The 21877-nt window shown below is 43.4% G+C and overlaps 1 protein-coding gene across 7 annotated transcripts in view; it reads right to left on the minus strand.

The window, feature by feature from the left end:
* Positions 1 to 21877, minus strand: part of DGKI (diacylglycerol kinase iota) — a 248841-nt gene that overhangs the window by 204188 nt on the left and 22776 nt on the right. The gene's annotated exons all lie outside the window — the stretch shown is intronic.

Below are 21877 nucleotides of genomic sequence, written 5' to 3' on the forward strand. Positions count from 1 at the left end.
ACCTGAAGGTTTCCACTACAGCTATACTCTAACATACATGACACATAGTGAGATAATCCTCAAATTCCAATCATCTAAGGCACATAAAAAAAGCCCCAAGTCCACATGGGATTCATGAATTTGAATGGATGGTTAACCGTGAAAAATAATTTCAGGGACACATGGTTCACATATAACAAGGATGGAGAACCTTTGTTCTTCCAGATGTTGGTTGGCTCCAACTCGCATCATCCCCGTACAGCATGGCCAACTCATCAGGGCAAATGGGAGCTGTAGTTCAACAACATCTGGAAGGCCACAGGTTCCCCATTGTTGTACTATATGAACGACAGGTCAGTCAGACATCATTGACCAAATTCACAGAACTTCCTTTTGAACTGGGTAGAACTAAAAAAAACATATAAGCCAAAGTAAGAAATATTGGGCAATGATCAGAATTCATGGTGGACCATGTTGTCAACCCATGAAGTAGACAGTGCTTGATCCGATGGACTATCTGATCTGATGTAGGACATCCTCCTATGTGCCATTTGGATGTTTCTACTTCAGGCATCAAAAAGGTTCACTGCTCAGAGACGGCTAAGTATGCAGATGTTGAAATAAATATGTCTTGAATCAGGCCAATGCCAAGTCTAGTCCAGCATCCTACTCTCACATGGCCAACCAGATGTGTTCTGGAGAGCCTGAAAGCAGGACCTGAGTGCAACAGTCACACACACACACCCCCCATGGGATTCCCGGGAACCAGTATTCTGCCTCTGACAGTGGAGATAGAGCATAGCCATTGTGGCTAGTAGCCATTGATGTAGCCTTATCCTTTTCATTTCACTGAACTGTCCACAGCTAATATATAGTATATGTTTTCTCTTGATGGATAGGGCCCCACAGATCAGATCTGTTTTTCCTTCCACTTGCTGCCCTTAGTGGTACCCAGACTCTGCCTCATGAGGCACGCACCCTCCCTTGACTAATTCTAAGGCTACCTCTGTGAGTAGGTAAGTTGCTGGATTCGACAGCTCACACCTGACCTTTTATCATAGCATTTTTCATTGCCTGGGTAGCTTTTATGGGGAGGGAGTGAAAAAGAAGGACTAATTGGCCTGCGTACCACTGACATGGGAAATCAAAGGCGCAGCTGGAAACAGAGTTGGCTCTTTCATGAAACACAGTGATAGTCTTCCCAGGAGTGCAGCAATCCTCTCCTGCGATGCTCACCACCAGCTCAAGCTGCTTGGTAAGGGAAAATTCCACATCCTGTTCCATTCTCCAGCTGGGAATTTGGATGTGTGTCAGTTTATTTTCACATTTGTATTGTTGCCATCCTGAGTGTTTGAGGCAGATAACAACCAAAAGATTTCAAATTATTTATTTTTTAATTAAATGTTCAATGATGTTTTATGTTAAGATATAGCACATCACAGGGCCATAGGGCCCCTACGTTTTTTTTCATGTGTGGACATATTCTGCAACATGTCACTGATGCAATAGTAAGGTAAAAGGTAAAGGATCCTGGATGGTTAAGTCCAGTCAAAGGCGACTATGGGGTTGTGGCGCTCATCTCGCTTTTCAGGCCAAGGGAGCGTTTGTCCACAGACAGCTTTTTGGGTCATGTGGCCAGCATGACTAAACTGCTACTGGCACAACAGAACACCGTGAGCACACAGAAACCAGAAACCAGAGCACACAGAAATGCCGTTTACCTTCCCGCCACAGCATGACCTAGTTATCCACTTGCATTGGTGTGCTTTTGAACTGCTAGGTTGGCAGGAGCTGGGACAGAGCAACAGGAGCTCATCCCGTCGCAGGGATTCAAACCGCCAACCTTCTGATCGGCAGGCCCAAGAGGCTCAGTGGTTTAGACCACAGCGCCACCCGCATCCCAGGATGCAATAGTACTGCAGTAGTGGTGGATTTATACTCAGCAATCCAGATGTCAATCCACTCCGGTAGCTGTTAGCAATGCTTTCCCAATAGTACTGCATTATTGCTGTGTGGTGGGCCATAACAAAAGCAGGACAAAAAATAAACATTTGTGGTATAAAAAGTGACAGGATTTCAGCAGGAAGCTATGGCATCAATTAGAAACAAAGCAGCGTGACAGCCCTGAAATTTTGTAAGTGCAAAAGAACACTGAAATCGGATCACATGTAGCTGTCCTGACACCATCATGAAAACAAATACTTGTGAATGTGCAATAAAAAAGGATGTCTAAGGGGATCTATAAAATAAATCCACCAACGAAATCTGATCACTGGAACTTTGTATATTCCCAGAATGAATAAATATGCTTTGTGTATGCCAAAACTATTTAATTTTTTTGCCAAAATGGTTTTTCTTATCAAGTTGATAGTAGTACCTGAAATCCTCATATTCCTCACAAATTAAGAAAGAGGTATGAGGGCAAAGAAGTCAGGATTACATCCCACAAGATTCTGGTGGCATCCAGACCTAATGCCCAACTATAGTGCTGGTGCTGCTTGCCACTGCCTTTCCAGCGCAGGAGGGGGACCACCCCTGCCATGATCACTCCTCCGCTCCAGTATAGACAAGATGGGATATATTCACTGTATGTCAAAGAGTGAAGTGTCAAGCCTAATGAGCACAACAGCTCATCCACAGTAAGTCGTACCCCATGAATCAGTTGCTGAGACTGAAAGCCCCTACCTCCCCACAACCATCAATGTCCCCTCCTCTCCAGGGCTTTTTCCAAGTCTGTTTCAGCCCCCTTCTGGTTCTGGGAGATGGGGGAGAGGAGCTTGTTGCAGCAGGAGAGGGATACAGTCATAACTCTTCACCAGCCTGAATCATCTCTGCTTCTTTGTCCCCCTCCTCCCACTCACCCACTTTGACTTCTGCCTCTGATTTTGGACTTCTGTCTGCCACAGACGCTCCCAGCTTACGAAGCCCTGCTACCTCTTCAGTTCCCAACACCTTCTCTTCCAAGTCTTCTCCCTCTTCTCCCTGTGACCACTCATCACCATCCCACCACCACTCCCTGGGCTCTGAGCCTTCTTCTCTTGGTGGTTCCCCAGCTGGTTCCTCCCACCATTCCTCGACGTTCAACCAGCCCACGGACCTCTTATTTCACGCATGTGACATCTCACCAAGGTAGGGTACAGAACATAAAATAAGCAACCCATACAGCAATCCGCCAGACAACAAAACACATCACCAAAAGGTGTAAATGCTGTCAAATAAGAAACTTAAAGCCCGTAATATGCCATAAACATTTCACATAAAGATACCTCCAAACCAGGCAGACATGAGCTATTTCCCCAGACATTCTTATGACAGCTAGAAGATTTTTGTCTTTGTCTCTTCATAAGACAGTGGGCAGGGAACCATTTCTTCCTAAGAGCTGTTCTGGGCAACCTTCTGGAGAAAACATGCCAGGAAAGGGCAGAGCCAGAGGCAAAAGTGGGCAGAACAACAAATGCAATTTTTTACAGGCAACTAGTTTCCTCACTGCTGGAGGAAACTCTTGAGAGTCCCATGGACTGCAAGAAGATCAAACGTATCCATTCTTAAGGAAATCAGCCCTGAGTGCTCACTAGAAGGACAGATCCTGAAGCTGAGGCTCCAATACTTTGGCCACCTCATGAGAAGAGAAGACTCCCTGGAAAAGACCCTGATGTTGGGAAAGATGGAGGGCACAAGGAGAAGGGGACGACAGAGGACGAGATGGTTGGAAAGTGTTCTCGAAGCTACCAGCATGAGTTTGACCAAACTGCGGGAGGCAGTGGAAGACAGGAGTGCCTGGCGTGCTCTGGTCCATGGGGTCACGAAGAGTCGGACACGACTAAACAACTAAACAACAACAACAAAGTTTCTTCACGCTCTCTCACCCATGCACCTCTGTCCTCTCATCCATTATTCGAGTTCAAAAGAACCCATTCCAGTCCTTCAAGGAAGGTGTAGAGCAGGGATCACCAGAGATGGGTGGGGCTGAGGAGGGGAGAATGCTGAGGGACACATTTTGCCCCTGGGGCCTGAGGTTCCTCATCCCTGTTGAAAAGGAACTACATTCGCTTTTTGGTTTATGGTCGTGCTGTTGTTTTCCCTCAAAACCTGCATTTCATCATCAAAATTTGTAACGATATCCAAGACTTGGGAAGCACCGTAATAAGTACCGCTGAGACAATAACATAAAACAGCAGCCCGGAGTCATAAAGAACATCCCCACCACAGCAATCGAAGTTCAGGGCAGGGCATCAAGCCATCACTCTCTAAACCTTCGTCTGTCTCTTGTTAACTGCTAACTGGATAGCAAAGCTTTGAAGGCCAATGATGAGGCGGCTGCAGCTGGCTGGCACTTATTTCCTTTCTCATCCTGAGCAGGACCATCAACCACTTTTATGGGTGCAGCTGTCCTGAGTTCATCAAGACCTCTGGTGCCTACGCTGAGCGTGATCAGTTTCTTTCACCTTGAGTAAAAGTGCTGTGTCTGCTCCCAAAGCCCTTCTGCTGCTACATTGGCCAAGTGAGAGTTCCTCTGTCATAGCACAGTATTCAGAAGATATCTCCCTTATAATATTTCCCCATATGTTTATGAACAACAGATGACCGCCTCAATAATGTAGACTTCTCGCTAATCTTTCCATTCAGCATTTTTTGTTCTCAAACAATGCCCCCCCCCAAAAAAAAAGAAAAAGAAAGAAAGCTGACTCATTCCTCTAATGCAGGATATTCCGTGATTCATTTTTTAACACTTTGATTCCTGTGTGGCTCACTTTGCCCAGTAAGCTGCCTCACTCCAAGGAGGGGGAGGAAAGAAAGCACAGGCTTTAGAGGTAAAAATCTAAAATGGAACAAAAAAAATGCACCAATTGGGCTGCTTCCAGAGGACCTTTCATTGAACATTCTTATTTGTCTGTAGGGAGAGTAGATGGTGTTGCGTCAATGGAAGCGTTATTTTCCTGAAACTTTCCTTATTGCAAGTGGGTTTATTGTGCAAGACCTCCCAATCGACTGTCATTGTGCAACCTGAATTTGCTGGCATGTGATTGAATCCCACCAGAAAAATAAAAGTCTGGAAGCGCTCTTGGTTCCAGACCACTCAGTAGCATATCTCACAATAACTAAGAAGGGAAAGGAATATTGTTATGAGCGAACCTTGAGCCTGGAAAAACAGGGCAAGTCACCAAAATGTCACACGGCCCCTCGGGTGCTTTGCATTTTCAGATTCCAAACCCACAAGAGAAGGACGCCAGTGACTCATTCCTGAAATGAGGGGGGGAGGGTCTTGGCCAAGCACCTTTTTGGAAACCCCTTTCTATCTCAACGGGAGGACAACAGCAGTGCTCTGAGCCAGCGCTGGGTGGCTAAGGAGCTGCCATATAAATTTCATACAATGCCTCTGGCAAAGCATTGTGGGAAATAAAAATGGCAGGCAAGCCAGGATGCTGGAGCTCGTGTAGCTGCCTAAGGGTGCTGATGCTGGGCCTGATTGTAGGAAACAAGAAAAAATGGATGTGTATGTATCATGAGAAAGAATGGTTACCACTTGAACATCTGAGCATCAACGAGACAGCCTTCCTAATTTGTCCAGAAACTGGACTAACAATCTGAAGCCAAACTAGAAGCAGACCTTAAGTTAAAGTCTACATATGTTTTTTTCTTCCATTTTTAATGGGAGGTTTTCAAGTGCCATCATCTGAGAATGAGTAATTTCTTCCTGTAAGGCACTTGTACAAATCATACTAAGTACGGTTTTATCATTCCAGACAGCATTTTGAGGATTTTCAGAATGCTCAGACCTTTTATAGAATTTTTTCCCCTTAATGTAATATTTAACCTGCATTTTGAAGATTCGCATCACGTCTTCTTGGGGTCAGATAACAAAATGGCACAGCTATCTCCCCATTTACTGAGCCTGTGAGTTCCTGGAGCCTTGTGCCTCATCTCCACCTGTTCAACTGAACCTGTGACTTGCTGAGCCCAAACTCCAGTAGGGTAAACTTGGGACAAGCTTTGCTGGCATCAAGGCTAACAGAATTTAAGAAGAACCAAAAACGTTTCTGTCCCAAGTGTGATGCTCCAATCAAAGGCTGTCTTCAGATTTAAAGAACAGTTAATGGTCCATTTACTTTCATATCAGGCCATATAACAGGCAAAACTATAACTTATAAGAAACACAGCAGGCCTATGTTGACCCTCTCCCAATGACCACAGTACGTAATAATAAAAATATTTATACCCTGCACATCTGGCTGGCTTGCCCTAGCCACTCTACAGTAATCCCAGTTTGTTTAGGCAATACTATCCAGTTATGTAGAATGTAGACAAGTGTTTTAATTTGGGTTTTAGCTCCTCATTTGTTTTAATTATTTTTGGAACATTTTAAATCACTGCTTTCAACTGTTTTTACCAATAACTTCATTCTTTTTGCAAACTGCTTGGAGGGTTTTTTTTTAAAACACACACACACAAACACACACAACAAGTGGCACATACATTTTATGAAATAAATAAACAATGTGTAGCTCAGGCGCTCATCTAAGGGGAGAGCCAGTTTGAGTGATAGAATTATCACCATCATTTTATTATCTATTTATTATCCTGCCCTTCCCAGAAGCCCAGAAAAAAACAGCAATATGAATAGGAAAGGAGAGTATAGACTCATCCATGAAAGGAGTGGAAAAAACGCCGAACTCGGGATCCATGAATCACGCATGCAAGCCATCCCTTCTATGTGTGACTTAGCTGTTTTAAAAGCAGCTCGAAGACAGCGAGTGGAAAACAATGAGCAGCATTTTTTAGAAACCATAATGTGCATCTTCTGCACTTCACTTAGTTGTTCTTTTTTTGGAACCCCTGTTTTTTGTATGAAAACAGGAGCCTTATTTTTGTAGAAGAAAGGTCATCTGTTCCAGCTGCTTATTCCCTCTGTAACTCTCTCTTCATGATACCAGTGGTGTTCCCACAGCAACCAATTGTGATGTCATAAATAGGATTATAATTCTGAGGTGGAAGCCTAAGGAGAATTAGCTTCTGTTTATTGTATTTCTTTCTTAAGTCCAGAGCAGCTGTCACAACTGATCAACTGCCGGCCCATCAACAAGCAACTCTGGCTGCAGGCAGTGGCCAATATACCCATGAATCCATAAATAAAATTTTAGACAAAAAGAACCGAAAACAGTCTAGACCTCAATCAATTCTGCAAAGCTACACCATGTAGAAATTCCAACTCCTGCAAGCGTTTACACCCCAAAGCATATCAAACGATGCTTGAATTCACAGATCAGCTGAAACTGAGATTCACGATCCAATTCAGATGCAGCTAATCAAATCCATCCTCCAACATCCGTAGAGAATTCTACAGAAATATTAAGTGCACATCAGTCACTGACTGAGTCTAATTGAAGGTCCACTCACACAACACTCTTTAACATGTTGTTATATTGGTTACTTGTATCGTGTTGAGTGGTCAAGTCCACAGCCAGTCAGTCATGCTCTACCATGTTCCCTAGCTGTCAGGATTGAGCTACTGGCAGGCGTCAGGAGCCAGGGGTTGAGCTAGAAGTCAGAGAAGCGAGGAAAGGAGCAGAAACACACCTGCCCAGGAAGGCCAGCCTGAGTCAGTTCAGAACTTGAGAGTGCAGTCACATCCACACCATATACCATATTTTCCGCTCTATAAGACATACCAGATCATAAGACGCACCTAGTTTTTGGAGGAGGAAAACAAGAAAAAAAATATTCTGAATCTCAGAAGCCAGAACAACAAGAGGGATCGCTGAGCAGCAAAAGCAGCGATCCCTCTTGCTGTTCTGGCTTCTGGGATAGCTGCGCAGCCTGCATTCGCTCCATAAGATGCACACACATTTCCCCTTACTTTTTAGGAGGGGAAAAGTGAGTCTTATAGAGCAAAAAATACGGTATTTAAAGTGCATGGCTTCAAACAGAGAATCCTAGGAGCTGCTGTTTATTCATCACAGAGCTAAATTCCCAGTTTGGATCTTCAGTCTGAGAAAACATTCTGTGAGAAAACATGCTAAAGGAACTCATCCCCTCAGAAAACTGAGCACCAGCAAGTTTGGACAATGCCATTGGTCTCTGACTCTGCTGGGTCTCGACCAGTGCTTTTTCCCCCCTTTAAAAAATGTTTAGGGGTACTCTCATTTTGACTCAAGAAAATCACCATTTTATAGTTCAGATCGGGGAAAATAAATACAGTAAATGGATAAAAGTACAAAGATTCACCCCAGAAAAAAGCACTGGCCTCGACACATTTTCTTAATGAATCTCACCCTAGGTTTTTTTTGGGGGGGGGTAAGAGTGCACAATTTGAGATGTTTGTGATTGCCTGAACTCTACAGACTCATGAACAGTGTTCTGCTGAAATTTTCTGGTATTATCCTTCAAGAGGGCATAATTTGGAATCTAAATGTGGGGGGAAATCAGAGAAAATAGCTTTCAAGAGTATGATAATTTTTAATGAGGAAGAGATATGATGAGAATAAAGTCCAAATTGACTCCATGCATTGATTGGAAAAATAATTGCTTGGCATATTTTTGATATATTTTTGTCTTTGTCTGGATTCCATTGTCTTGGATGATGTCAAATGCCTGCACCATGGATCATTGTCTAATTTTTATCCTTCTTCTTTTCTTTTAAAAAAAAAATTCTCTTGGGCTGGATCTAGACACGTCAAAGAAGCATTTCAGTTAAACGTGTTGTAAACTCATACAGGGAAATCCGGTTGGGAAAGGCGGGACTCCACATTGCCATCTGGTGTCACAGTGTTATATTGCATATACAACGCATATAAAATGCTTTTTATTTACCGAGTCCCTGGAAGCACATTTTCATCCATTTTAAAGAGTTTATAGCATAATTTTATCTATGCAAGCTATTTATTTAAATCTGAGAGGGAGCATTTGCATCAATGGGATTACACCACCAAAATTTGTGTTAACCAAAAGAACTACACAGGAATTCAACCGCTCACCCTCTCTTGTTGCTGCTAGCAATAGAACCGTAAGCTATTAAAATTAGCTATTAAAATACGAGAAAGCAATAATACGAGCAGGGAGAGGGGGACTCAACTGTATGCCGATGATATAGCTTCACCATTAACAAAGCCTCCGCAATCATTAGAGGAATTTTTGAAAAGCTCATATGGACTGCTAGCAGGATACTGATTGAATAAAGGGAAGAGAGAAATCATAGGCATAAATGTGTCAGCAGGCTCTAGAAAGCAAATTAAAGATAGATTTGTTTGTAAGTGGGTGGAAAAGCCTGTAGGATAGTTGGGTATAAAAATAACCAGATACAGTATGAGATTTGTATGCAATTAACTAACTGTGCGGCATTATATAATTTGAATCTCTGCTTCAAGAATGGCAAAAATTCTGTTTCTTGCGGTGGTTCTTTCTTTTGCAATCTGCATTTCTTTCCTTTAATATTTGATTTGATTTTGAGCTTTAAAGTTATATTTTGCCACTCAACAGTTATATCCAGTTCCACAATACTAATCTCGTGGTGGTTCTGAGGTCAAAATAATACTTTTATCTAAAATAAGACCATATTCACACCGTATGTTTAAAGAATGATGATGCTACTTTTAATAGTCATGGCTTTCGCTGAAGAACTCTGGGAGATACAGTTTGTTGAGGGGGTTGCAAGTTGTTAGGAGACACTTACTTCCATTGCAAGGCTACAATTCTCAGAGGAGTGAAGCAATCAATCGCTCTTCACAGGGAACTCTGGGAGAAGCTATGAGCATTCAAAGTGCTATCTTAGTGCTTTAAGTGCATGGTGTGACTGTGGCCTAAATTTCTTAGTTCAACATTTACCAACAAAGATATCCAAATCAGCAATTGGGAGCAGTTTGTTTTCAAATTCAGGTGGGAAAATATAAAGCCAAGACTCAAAGCAAAACTTCTGCATGATGAACAGCAACAGCAGCAGCAAAAGTGGTCTCTAGATTCCAAATTTGAGTTTAAGACACAAATTGTATATACTGGATTTGGATTAGATAATTGATCCAAACTCTTCTGTATCCTGGTCTCTGCTAAGCATAATAAAAGCTCCACTGCTCATTGCATTATAGTGGAAAATAATAGTAGTTCCAGAATAATCAAATTAGAATTACAAAATTTGTTAAGAATCTGGGGTCTATATAAGCCTGTCTCCTTTAGAATCTATGATGTAAAGGCTTTGAAATCTGGAGAAATAATTATTTCTTCAGGTTTAAAGACTTGGCATATCCGGAGAGTGTGCAGCTAGGTCAGTGGAGGCCAAACTCGGCCCTCCAGATGTTTTGAGACTACAACTCCCATCATCCCTAGCTAACAGAACCAGTGGTCAGGGATGATGGGAATTGTAGTCCCAAAACATCTGGAGGGCCGAGTTTGGCCACCACTGAGCTAGGTGAATGGTAGCCAACATGGTGCCTAGCAGATGATGTTGGAAGAATTTCCATCAGCCATTAGCTCAACAAACTTTGAAAGGTACCACGTTGGCTACCCATGAGGTAGGTATTTTTAGCCCCCAGACTTCATGTTCTTTCTGGGAGGAGGGATTTAGACCCCCATGTTTATTACATCTGTTGTGGAACCTGCAAGCAATTCCATGCTTTACAACTGCTTCCACATCACTGGTATGTTAGCGCACAAAGTTCATCAGCACAACATTTTGCCACCCCCGAGAACATTTTAGATGTTTGCCAACCCTGATAAAAAGAAAAGAAATATCCCGATCATGTATTGTTTTGCATTTTAAACTCACTGGCCAAAGTAATCCAAACCTTTACGCAAGGGGGGTGGATTCCATGGAGATATCCCATCCACCCAGCTCTCCTAATCTCCCACTGGTACAAAATAACCCGCAGATGGTATATCACTCCAGTGATAATAAATGAAATCAATAAAAATTACCCACCCACATATGGAAATGTCAAAAAATGAAAGGGGATTTTTAAATCACATGCTATGGGAATGCAAGGTGGGAGGGGAGTAAGGTTTTGGGAAACATGAAAAGCACAATATCATCACCATACCGTGGAATTATTCACTGTGTGTGGCAATGCCAGTGGGGAGGAAATAAGCATTATTTTGCAATTATGTGCTTGGTCATTTACATATAAATTAAACAGTAAGGCAGTGAGAGAAAAAACTTGCTTTATTACCCTTGCTTAATGAGAAGAGTTCCAGAAATCCTATTTTTTTAACCTTGCCTTGTCAGAGAGTTGTACATCAGCAATTGTACCCTTTTTCATACAAGTAGCGTTTGTAGTCTAATAAGTTGTGCGTGCGCGCTTGCGCACAGCCAATTGAGCATTGTATATAACTCACAATGACTCATGTTGCAATCATGCCCTTTTTCATAGTCCACATATGTGCAGCCTCTTCGAATTATGTGCAGCTTCTTGAAATAATGCTACTATCTGAGCCCCTCTGAATCACACTCCTAGAAGCTTCTCAGACTTGCGGATCAGCTGCTCTCTTGTGGCTGTGCATAAGGATATCAGAAACACTGGAAAGGGGGGCTTAAGCTTCTATATACTGCATTGTGCTATTAGAGGGGGAATGCACCAGCAATTAAGTTTAATAAACCTGAAATGAGGTTGCTCAGCACAGATGTTTATTAACAACTAAAATCACTTTTTTACATAAAACCAAGATATGTTCAAATTTATCAATCTGTGCTGCATCATATGTAGCTAAACAAAACATTTTTAAAAAATAAAAAAATTGTTTGCAGATGGCTATTATGTTCCAAAATTCTAAAAATTACAACCAGCTGATTAGTCAAAGCTATACCAGTATTTTAAAGCTTTTATAAACACTGTGTGTGTGTGTGTGTGTGTGTGCGCGCGCGCGCACGCACGCACACACACGCACATCAGCTCTGTGCAGGAAGCAAATAACAAGGAGAATCAGGGTGATTAGAGGTCTCCTGTCTCCTCAAGTCAGTTTGGGACACTCACAAAGCCTGGGCTCAATCAATATTTCACAAACCAGGAAATAGGGATGTTAAAAGCTCATATGCTGTAGCAGCCCATGCGATGGGTTGGGCTACCCTCCCAACACCAGTGTCATTGCAGCTTACCTGGACAGCATGGAGCAGGTGGGACAAGGCAGCAACGAGGTCAGGACTCTGGAGGTGCACTGGTTGAACCCATCTGGTGCTCCTGCAAGTGTGTCCACACAACTCCAACCATGCCGCCACCTGCCGCATCGCAGTCCTAACCAAGTAAGCTGAAGTAATTCAGGAGGTAAGGTCCGAGGCTCCATTCCATGATGGCCACACTACCTTCAGGATCAGAAGAACCATGACTGAATAAAAGTCACCAAGACACAACAAAGTCTTTTGTTGGTTGGCCACTGTGCGAAACAAAATTGTGGACCAGATGGCCCTTTGTTCTGATTTATCAGGTTCTTATGTTTTAGGAAACCATACAATCTCCAATCATAAAGAGATTTTAGGACAGAGAGATAGGGCAAACAGATAATCAAGTAATCTGAGAATAGGATGCTGGACCATTGACCTGATCCAGCACACTCTTCTGATGTTCTTAATCATCCTAAGGCTCTACATCAGTGGTTCTAAACCTGTGGGTCCCCAGATGTTATTGAACTACAACTCCCATCATTCCTGAGCTCTGGCCTTGCTAGCTAGGGGTGATAGGAGTTGTAGTTCAACATCATCTGGGGACCCACAGGTTGAGAAAGGCTGCTTTAGAGCTTTTTTCCCCAAACTTGAGTCTCAACGGTTTTTGGACTACAATTCCTATCATCCCTGACCACTGGTCCTATTAGCTAGAGATGATGAGAGCTGTACTCCAAAACAGCTGGAAACCCAAGATTGGGAAACCCTTCTCTAGGGAATATCAGATTCCTGGACGCTTACCAATCTGACCCTACCTAACTATGATACTGACTGAGATTGTACTGGTTGATGATCAACAACATCTCAATATTAAGATTTGTTGATTGCATTATGTTCTTTGACGCCATTTATCTCATAGAACCAACAACAGAGTTATATCTGAAAGGCTCTTGTGAGACAGTTGTTGCCCAGTATTTTCTAAGTATTTTAGTATTTTTCAGGAAATCAAAAGACAAGGGAAAAAACCCTTCCAAAAATTTGCAAAAACAAATTATTTTACACAAATCCAAAGAAAAATCTATATGCATTTCGGGAGGATTTCTCCTAATATATGCATTTATGTACACAATTTGTTGTGCATTTCTGCAAGCAATTCCTCATAATGTAGTCTTGCACACCCATTTTCACAAATATGTGCAGACTTTTGTGTTAGAGAACTGCATCACTTAAAACCAGAGAGATGTGAAGTTTGAAGGACAGCTATGTCTCTCTTTGCTTGTTGGTTCAGGAAGTGTGAATTAGGTAGGTTTGCTTGTAAATGTGAACTGAATCCATTTTCTGCCTATGTGGGAGTTACATTTCCATGCTCTGCTCCCACACAACTGTGAACTGCATAGCGGATGGGGTCAGATACATGGGTGGTGTTTCTATGGGAAAGATCCATGTGACCAGGCCCACCTACATACACCGAGATGCATCCCCAGCTGTGTTGGAACAGATGGTGGAAACATATCTGCACAGGGAAGACGTTGCTCTGCCCTGGTGAGTTAGATTGGGCTAGCCATAGTACTGCCACCTTCTATATGTTTGCTGAACTACAATTCCCATCAGCACCAGCAGCATTGCCAGTGGTCAGGGATGCTGGACGTTGGAGTCCAGCAACATCCAGAGGGCACTACCTTGTCTACCCTGGAGAAGATTACCGTATTTTTTGCCCTATAGGACGCACCATCCCATAACGCGCACCTAGTTTTTTTGGTGGGAAATAAAGGGGATAATTTTTATTTTTCCCCCCCAGGCGCGGGGCTGGGGCGGGGGAAGCCCGAGCTTCCCCCGACCCCAGCCCCCAAACAGGCAGCTCTCTGCAAGCCGTGGGAGCCCAGCGCTGGGTTCCCAGCTGCTTGCGGAGAGGTGCGCGAAGCCTGGAGAGCAAGAGGGGTCGGTGCGCACCGACCCCTCTCGCTCCCCAGGCTTCAGCGAAAGCCTGCATTCGCCCCATAGGACGCACACACATTTCCCCTTCATTTTTGGAAGGGAAAATGTGCGTCCTATAGGGCGAAAAATACGGTAGTTTCCCCCTCAAATAAGTCACAGAAGATTCTCCGCTCCTCATCTCCTTTTGCCACAATAGGTTCAGGATTTCAAACAACCTGAGAAGAAATGATACACCTGCCATCAAATATTATGTGCCATAAGGTTAAGAATTCCCAACTGGCTTTTTCAATTCATTTAAATGAACCCATTAGTCTAAGTAACAACCAACGTAGGCTCATTTAAGTCACGTCCCAAGAGAACTGCTCTCTCTCCTGGGATCTAGGTGTCAGGAGCAATAAAAGGAATCTCAACAATGATTGTTTAACAAAAGCAAAACCTGAAAGCAGAAACTTTTATATACTTCTCTATATATACAGTAATAATGAATGCCCAGTGCTGTACGTGGGGTCAAGGGAAGTCCCTGTCTCCAGCATAATAGAGCCACCCCAATCAGCATGAAAGGGGAACATTTTAGCCACTGTATGCTCCAAAGCTTAACACCTAGGAACACAGAAAACTCAAGGTGCTTCTGTTACATACTGTGAAACTTCACAGAAAACACAACTTAAGTCACTCTGAAAGGAAGTGTATCGCTGTGTTTTTATGTTTTGTTGGAAGCTGCCCCGAGTGGCTGGGGCAACCTAGTCTGATGGGCAGGATACAAATAATACGGACGTGACAGTACAAAGGTCCTGTGGTCGTGAGATGTTTATAGGTAAAAAACCAGCACATTTAATTGGGCCTGGAAACTAATTGATAGTCAGCGCAATCAGGCCAGGATTGGTGATATATGCTCAAACTAGCATATATTGGTGATATATGCTCACCAGTTGAAGTTTCCAAACCAGGCAGGTCTTTAGCATATGCACTGCCAGGGTGCAAAGATCCGCCCAACACCCCCAAATTTAGTTGTGAGTGCCGTTGTTGAGTCTAACAAGCGCCACTGCTGGCGAGGCACAGCGCTTCTTTGGTAAATGAGCGCACAAAGTCGAAAGTCCTTTAGTGAAACAGTAGGTATACATTTCAGTAATACCTAGGTATATATGTATTTTGTTTTTCTAGCTTGATCAAAATTATTATTTCATAACAGGTAGATAGTTAAGAGCTCAGGCAGCTTCAGCAGCGGGCACCTGGCACCCCCCAGAATTCAGCACCTGGGTTCCCCACACCCCTTGCACCCCCAGGTAAAGACGGTCCTGTTCCAAATTCTTTAGAAGCAGCCCCATGTATAACAAATTGCAGTAATCTAACCTAGAGGTTACCAGAGCATAGACAACAGAAGTTAGGCTACCCCTGTCCAGGCAGGGGCACAGCTAGGCTAACAGCCGAAGCTGATGGAAGGCACTCTGGACCACTGAGAACAAATGGCAGCAAAGGATCCCAAAGTTCTCCTCAAGCTACGTACCAGTAACTTCAGAGGGAGTGGAACCCCATCAAGAGCAGGCAACCTCCCATCAATCCAGTCTAGGGACCCACCCACCAACAGTACCTCAGTCTAATCTGGACTGAGCTTCAGTTTGGTGGTTTTCATCCAGTCCATTACCCCTAAGTTACAATATCATGTAATTACCATTTCTAGAAAACAACTTCAAACATTGCAAGGTGCACATTCACATGTGTGACTTGTAGGTTTCATCAGAAATGTGGTAGGTTTTTCGGCTCAGCAGTTGGAAGTGACAAAAAGCACAATATTTCTGTGTGTGTGTGTGTGTGTGTGTGTTTTCAAATTTCAGGAACAAGTCTAATCCCCCCAATCATTTCTCTATCTAAAACAGATCCTTATGCAAGCTCTTCAGTGCACTACAGAAGGTTCTTACTCTGTATAGAATTAATCCTTGAAAACAAACCTATTACCTCCTTGTTTTATTATTATCCACTTATCAATGTAACTCTGTCACTGAATAGCTAAACACTGACATCCTCTATTGTGCCTGTGTGTATTTAAATGCTGCGCTGAAGAGAGATGGTGAAATCATCTCACTACCTGCCATTGATTTACCACCACCCTCTTATTTATGGGGTTTTTCCCACACAATTAAGGCAGTTCACATGCTTACAAGTAGTAAATTTGTTCATTGTTTACAGCTTTGACATGAAAAGATGCTTGAGCTGTCTTGTAATAGGCCCAACATCTCCATCAAAGCAAATCAGATTTCTAATACCTAACTATGGCTTTTGTTAAGTTTCAAACCAAAATCATAAAATATAGCTTTGCTCAGTCTCCTGTAGTTGGTTACAGTGGTACCTCGGGTTACATACGCTTCATGTTACATACGCTTCAGGTTACAGACTCCGCTAACCCAGAAATAGTACCTTGGGTTAAGCACTTTGCTTCAGGATGAGAACAGAAATCGTGCTTCAGCGGTGCAGCAGCAGCAGCAGGAGGCCCCATTCGCTAAAGTGGTCTTCAGGTCAAGAACAGTTTCGGTTTAAAATCGGACCTCCGGAATGAATTAAGTACTTAACCCAAGGTACCACTGTACTTGAGTATGGAAACAGTTAATTGTGAGTTCTGATTTTAAAATGTGCATGTTCTCTACATATCAACTAAAGATGATGGGGTGAGGCTGCATAACTCACCTGATGTCCATTCTGTTGTGTTGCTGCAGCATACAGAGACAGAGGAGAGGAAGGATGTGGCAAGGTTATCATAGTGCAAAGGCACTATTAGGAATCCTAGATGGGCTCTGCCATCACATTTGCACTGTGCTGACCTCATCAGTGCTGTGCTCCTTCTCATCCAGTTGGATGGAGTTTCAGGGGAGCAATGCAGTCCTACTGCCCTGTCCATTTATGCTATATAAGTAAGGGAGCGAGTGGTGCTGAGGCCACTGAGCCTCTTGAGCTTGCCAATCGGAAGGTTGGCGGTTAGAATCCCCATGACAGGGTGAGCTCCCATTGCTCTGTCCCAGCTCCTACCAGCCTAGCAGTTTGAAAGCACAGCACCACTGCAGCGGGAAAGTAAATGGCATTTCTGTGCACTCTGGCTTCCATCCAGAAGCAGCTTAGTCACATGACCCAGGAAGCTGTCTGTGGACAAACGCCAGCTCCTTTGGCCTGAAGCGACAACCTCATAGTCACCTTTGACTGGACTTAACCGTCCAGGGGTTCCTTTACCTTTTACAAAGAATAAATGGTTTGGGGAAAACGAGGTGGTGGTTGGCAGTTGAGAGTCAGTTGTTTATTCTGTTAGTTGATTCTTTGAGAATGTGGAAGTGTTGTGGCTTCAAGGAGATGCTGTCTGGAGGAGTTTGTGAAGACAGGCAAGCTGGTGTCCATCCTTATGCACTGCTATGAAGGAGGGTTTTTTGGTGGGAAGGACTAAATCCTCTCTTGGGTTCAAGGAAGAAAAACACATTGCATTTGTGTGTGCATGTGTGTCTCTCTGTGCGTAATACTTGTTGTTCAACTCTTGCCAACCTGACAAGTAAAGATTTATCTCTAAGTCTTGTGTAAGACGTCTATTTTATCACAAATAGCCAACACATTACTCTTGACCTTTGGCCATGCTGGTTGGAACCAATGGGAGTTGGGGCCCAATGATATCTGAAGGGCTACAGAGTCCTCACTCATGACCTATAGTCAAATGCCTCATCCAGGGCTAGCCATAGAATAGCACCCTATTTGAAAGGCCAACTTGTACAACTTAGCAAGCAGGTCCTACTGTTCCAGTGAGCTGCCTCACAAGCAGTTCATCGATGACACCCAAGTGAGCGATGTCTTCCCAAATGTCTGGGCAGCCCTACAAATTCTCCTGACACTTTGAGTTGGAGCAGCCAATGAGAAGCATAGCTTCTCAAAGCTGAATATCATCAAAATGTGCTTGTGATCAGCTCTGGTGGACAAGAGGCTCCCATCATTCCCATCCACCAAGAGCAACATTGTTTGAAACCTTGATCTCTCAGTACTGTAATACAGTTTGCACAAGCCAAAGCTCACAAAGCAATGCAAGCACACTATAACAATACAGGTGTGTTTTTTGGTAGGGGACAACTCAGTGAAGATGTCAACCCATTGTACAACAGCTGTGAATTCCATGTTTGGAATAATTAGGCAAGGGATTGAAAAGAAGAACTGCCAATATAATAATGCTGTTATACAAATCACTGGTGTGACCAGGCTTGCATACTGTTCTGGTTGTCATACCCAAAGCAGGATACTACAAACATTAAAAACATAGATGAAAATCCTGCTAAGTTTGATCCAATTTTGCTGCCACCCTGCATGTCTTTGCTGATCTACCAGCTAAGTGCTATTTGTCATTTTAGACAAGGTAGATTGACAGCCTTGACAAAATTTGCTTTGGAATGGAAGACTTTTTATTAATTATTGGAATCAAAGACATCATTCCAACAGGGTATTCTGGATCTGTTATATTGTCTTATATGCAATTTGCACATTTTGAAAGTAATAAAAGTGACAATAACATCAACAATCCAGTTTTGAAATGGGACCTCTTACAGCTTTTTTGTAAATTTCATTAGTATTATGTTTGCGGTGTTTATGGTGCTGATTTTTATCTTGAACAAATGATTTTAAGAAAAACCTCAAACACACTTTAAAGCTAATCATGGAAATTAAATTCTTTTTTACCTAAACAAAGTGTAGAACTCGCACGGGGGGGGGGAGGTTAAAGCCACTGCTCTTTTGTCCACCCAATTTCACTCACTCAACACCAAGCCACTAACTCAGACTGGTACCCCTTTCAGCTTGGCATCCAAAGCAGTGCCTAGCTCACCAACCCCTAAGGCTAGTCCTCAACTCATGCAGCCAACAGCAGCATCTAAGGTCAGAACACAGTATTACTTTCTTAACACAAGAAGCAAATGAACAGTGACACTTAGTGACAGAACGCTGCATTAGTTCTCCTAAAACTAAGGACGGAACTGTGCACATTATTGGGGATATGGGATTGGAACTGAAACTGGTATCCCTAGGTCAGGTTCTCCTCAGATGTACCATAACGTACGGCGATACATCATGTCACTACATCCTTGGGATAGCTCAGACGGTAGCATCCGAGACTCAATCTCAGGGGGTTGTGGGTTCATACCCCAAGTTGGGCAAAGGATTCCTACATTGCAGGGGGTTGGACTAGTAGACCCTCATGGTCACTTCCAACTCTACAATTCTATGATCATTATAGGAGCATGGGAAGTTGCCTGATACTGAGCCAGACAATCAGTCCATCTATCTCGGTATCATCAACATTGACTGGCAACTGGGTTTCAGGCAGGGACACTCCCACCTGTACCTGGTGACACGGGATTGAGCCTGGGACCTTTTGCATCCAAGGCATAAGCTCAGCCTCTGAGCTCTGGCCCCTTACCATTTCCTCACCCATCATTTCACACTATTGCCAGTGGTGCAGTTTTAGACACTGGACAATGTTTCATTGGAAGCCCTCTTACATAATAAAACGTATTCATTCACTTGTTCAAAACATGGTAAGCCAGACCCTTCTGTACATCCTGGAGGGAGGACTAGTGTCATGGGCTGGAAATCATCAGATGGAATGTCCTCCTACAACAGTAGCTGAAGAGAAGACAACAGGTCCATTTTCCAGTACTTCCCATGTGGATCCTCTGGCACTAGAACCCACGTCATGTCCCTGGAACTCCAAGGAGATATCTCTGCCACTTAACACTGTTGATCAGACCACATACTCTTCAGAGAATCAGGGAAAACTCCAGGGGCTTTCCCCCCAAGAAGTTCATGGAGAATGAAAGCAGATCACCTACAGCAGGCATCCCCAAACTCAGCCCTCCAGATGTTTTGGGACTACAACTCCCATCATCCCTAGCTAACAGGACCATTGGTCAGGGATGATGGCAACTGTAGTCCCAAAACATTTGAAGGGCTGAATTTGCCTATGCCTGGCCTAGAGGAAACCAACAGCTGCAGAAAAATGCACTGTCCCTTTAACAGAAGAGAGACAGCACTCTGAGGATGGAACTTTCATCTTGACTACCTAGTCCAGATGATGAAGCTCTGCCAGTTGCTCCAAAACAAGGCTAAGACAACTTGTTTTCTTCTGCCAGTCTACAGTCCTGATCTTGCCTTATATTATGGTCCCATAATGTCTCAGAACTTTGCCTACTGGTTTCCATCATGCTCCAGTCATCTTGGGGCCCCTGTAGTGGACACCACAATGGAAAGCAGACTTCTTCCCACAAAGTCCTACCCTGATACTATCACTGATGCATTTGAGGGCCCTTGACTTCTGTCCCAAAGTTCTGCCTAATGGCACCCGCTGACCTTTAATGACAGGGGAAATACCCTCATGGCATCACATTGTCATATTTAGGGTATATCTGGGGGGAATTCCACTTGGGGGTGCCATTTTCAGAATAAACGTAGAGCAGGCAGAGAAGAGCTTTTAGCGAAGTGCAGTTGTGAATGGGCTAACACTCAAGGCAGCAGTTGATGGTGTGAGAGGAAGTGTTACAAGCACATCAATGCCCTCATTTTCATCTGGGAAATGTTGGAGGGCATGAGATAGCTGATTGAGTTTTATTAGCGTCAAGGATTCTCTTGGCAAGCCAAAGAGCAAGTAAGCAGATAAGAAATGGAGAAGGAGGTAGCAAGGAATGAAGGCAATCGATGACACCCCTGGTTGCTGGCATGCCATCAGTTAATTCCAATTAGCTAGAGGAAGGACAAGTGGTTTGGGAAATTAATTTCTACCATTTGGCTCTGTTCCGTTAAAAAGAGTATAAAAGATGCCCAAGGATTCTACTGCAGTGACTCAGTTTGCTTGGTGCCCATTGTTTGTGAGCGTACTACTCCAATTCAATACAAAAATCAGATATCAAGAACAAGCGTTAAGCACAGCAATTCCTAACAAATTAAGGAGGAAGGAGAGGGAGAGAGACTATGCTAGGGTTGCCATACTGCAAAAAGTGAAAATCCAGACAGCTATTTTTGAAGATTTTCCCGGACATTTCACCAGTTTCCACCCAGACAACGCTTGTGGGTGCAGTATTCCAGATATGTATAGCAACACAAGACTATACTGATGTCTGCTGAGCTATAAAGCTACAGGTAAACGGGATTTCCCCATATCCCATCAAAATTAAGTCATATTTGGCCATTCTTATAACAAAAAAGCAAGCTCATTGATGGAACAGATTCTCTGCTTCAGAGTAGGCTCCTCTTGTGCCTTTCCTTTGATTAGGATGAAAATGGGCAGCTTGAAAAATGAATAAATAAGATTTTTTAAAAAACTTGGACATCTCTCATCCATGCCTCTTGTGCAATTTCTCTTGTCCCACATCACATGGGAAGCTTGTGGTCAGATCTCCTGGTCTAATTTTTTAATACTCTGGCAGTACCCATTGGAGTTCCTGGTTTAGTTTGGGGCTGTGGCAAAAAGGGACGAGATTTAACCCTTCCCTCTCATTCCATGCCTCCAAACCAAACTGTCCCACTCTGGAATTGATATTAGCCAATGTTTTGCCCTCTATGGCAAATAGAAGTTGTTGAGGCAATGAGTTGGAGTGGGGAAATAGGTTAAACCTCTGCCCCCCCCCACTACACCATGGCCTTTTTTTGGTGGGGGAGAGGGGTTGGCTGTTCTTAGAAGACACTCGCGTTGGGAGATCAAAACCATGGACTTCTCCTCCCATGGAGCTTGTTCTTTGACCTCAAGCATGATGGTCTTAAAGCATGGCTGGGAAATGAGATGCCTTTCATATGTTGTGGACTAAATTTTCCATCATCCCTGAACATTGGTCATGTTGGCTGGAGTTTATGGGAGCTGGAGTCCCAAACACCTGAAGAGCATCA

The sequence above is a fragment of the Podarcis erhardii genome, assembly GCF_964252035.2.
Source record: "Podarcis erhardii genome assembly, chromosome: 10".
In the NCBI taxonomy this organism is placed as follows: domain Eukaryota; kingdom Metazoa; phylum Chordata; class Lepidosauria; order Squamata; family Lacertidae; genus Podarcis; species Podarcis erhardii.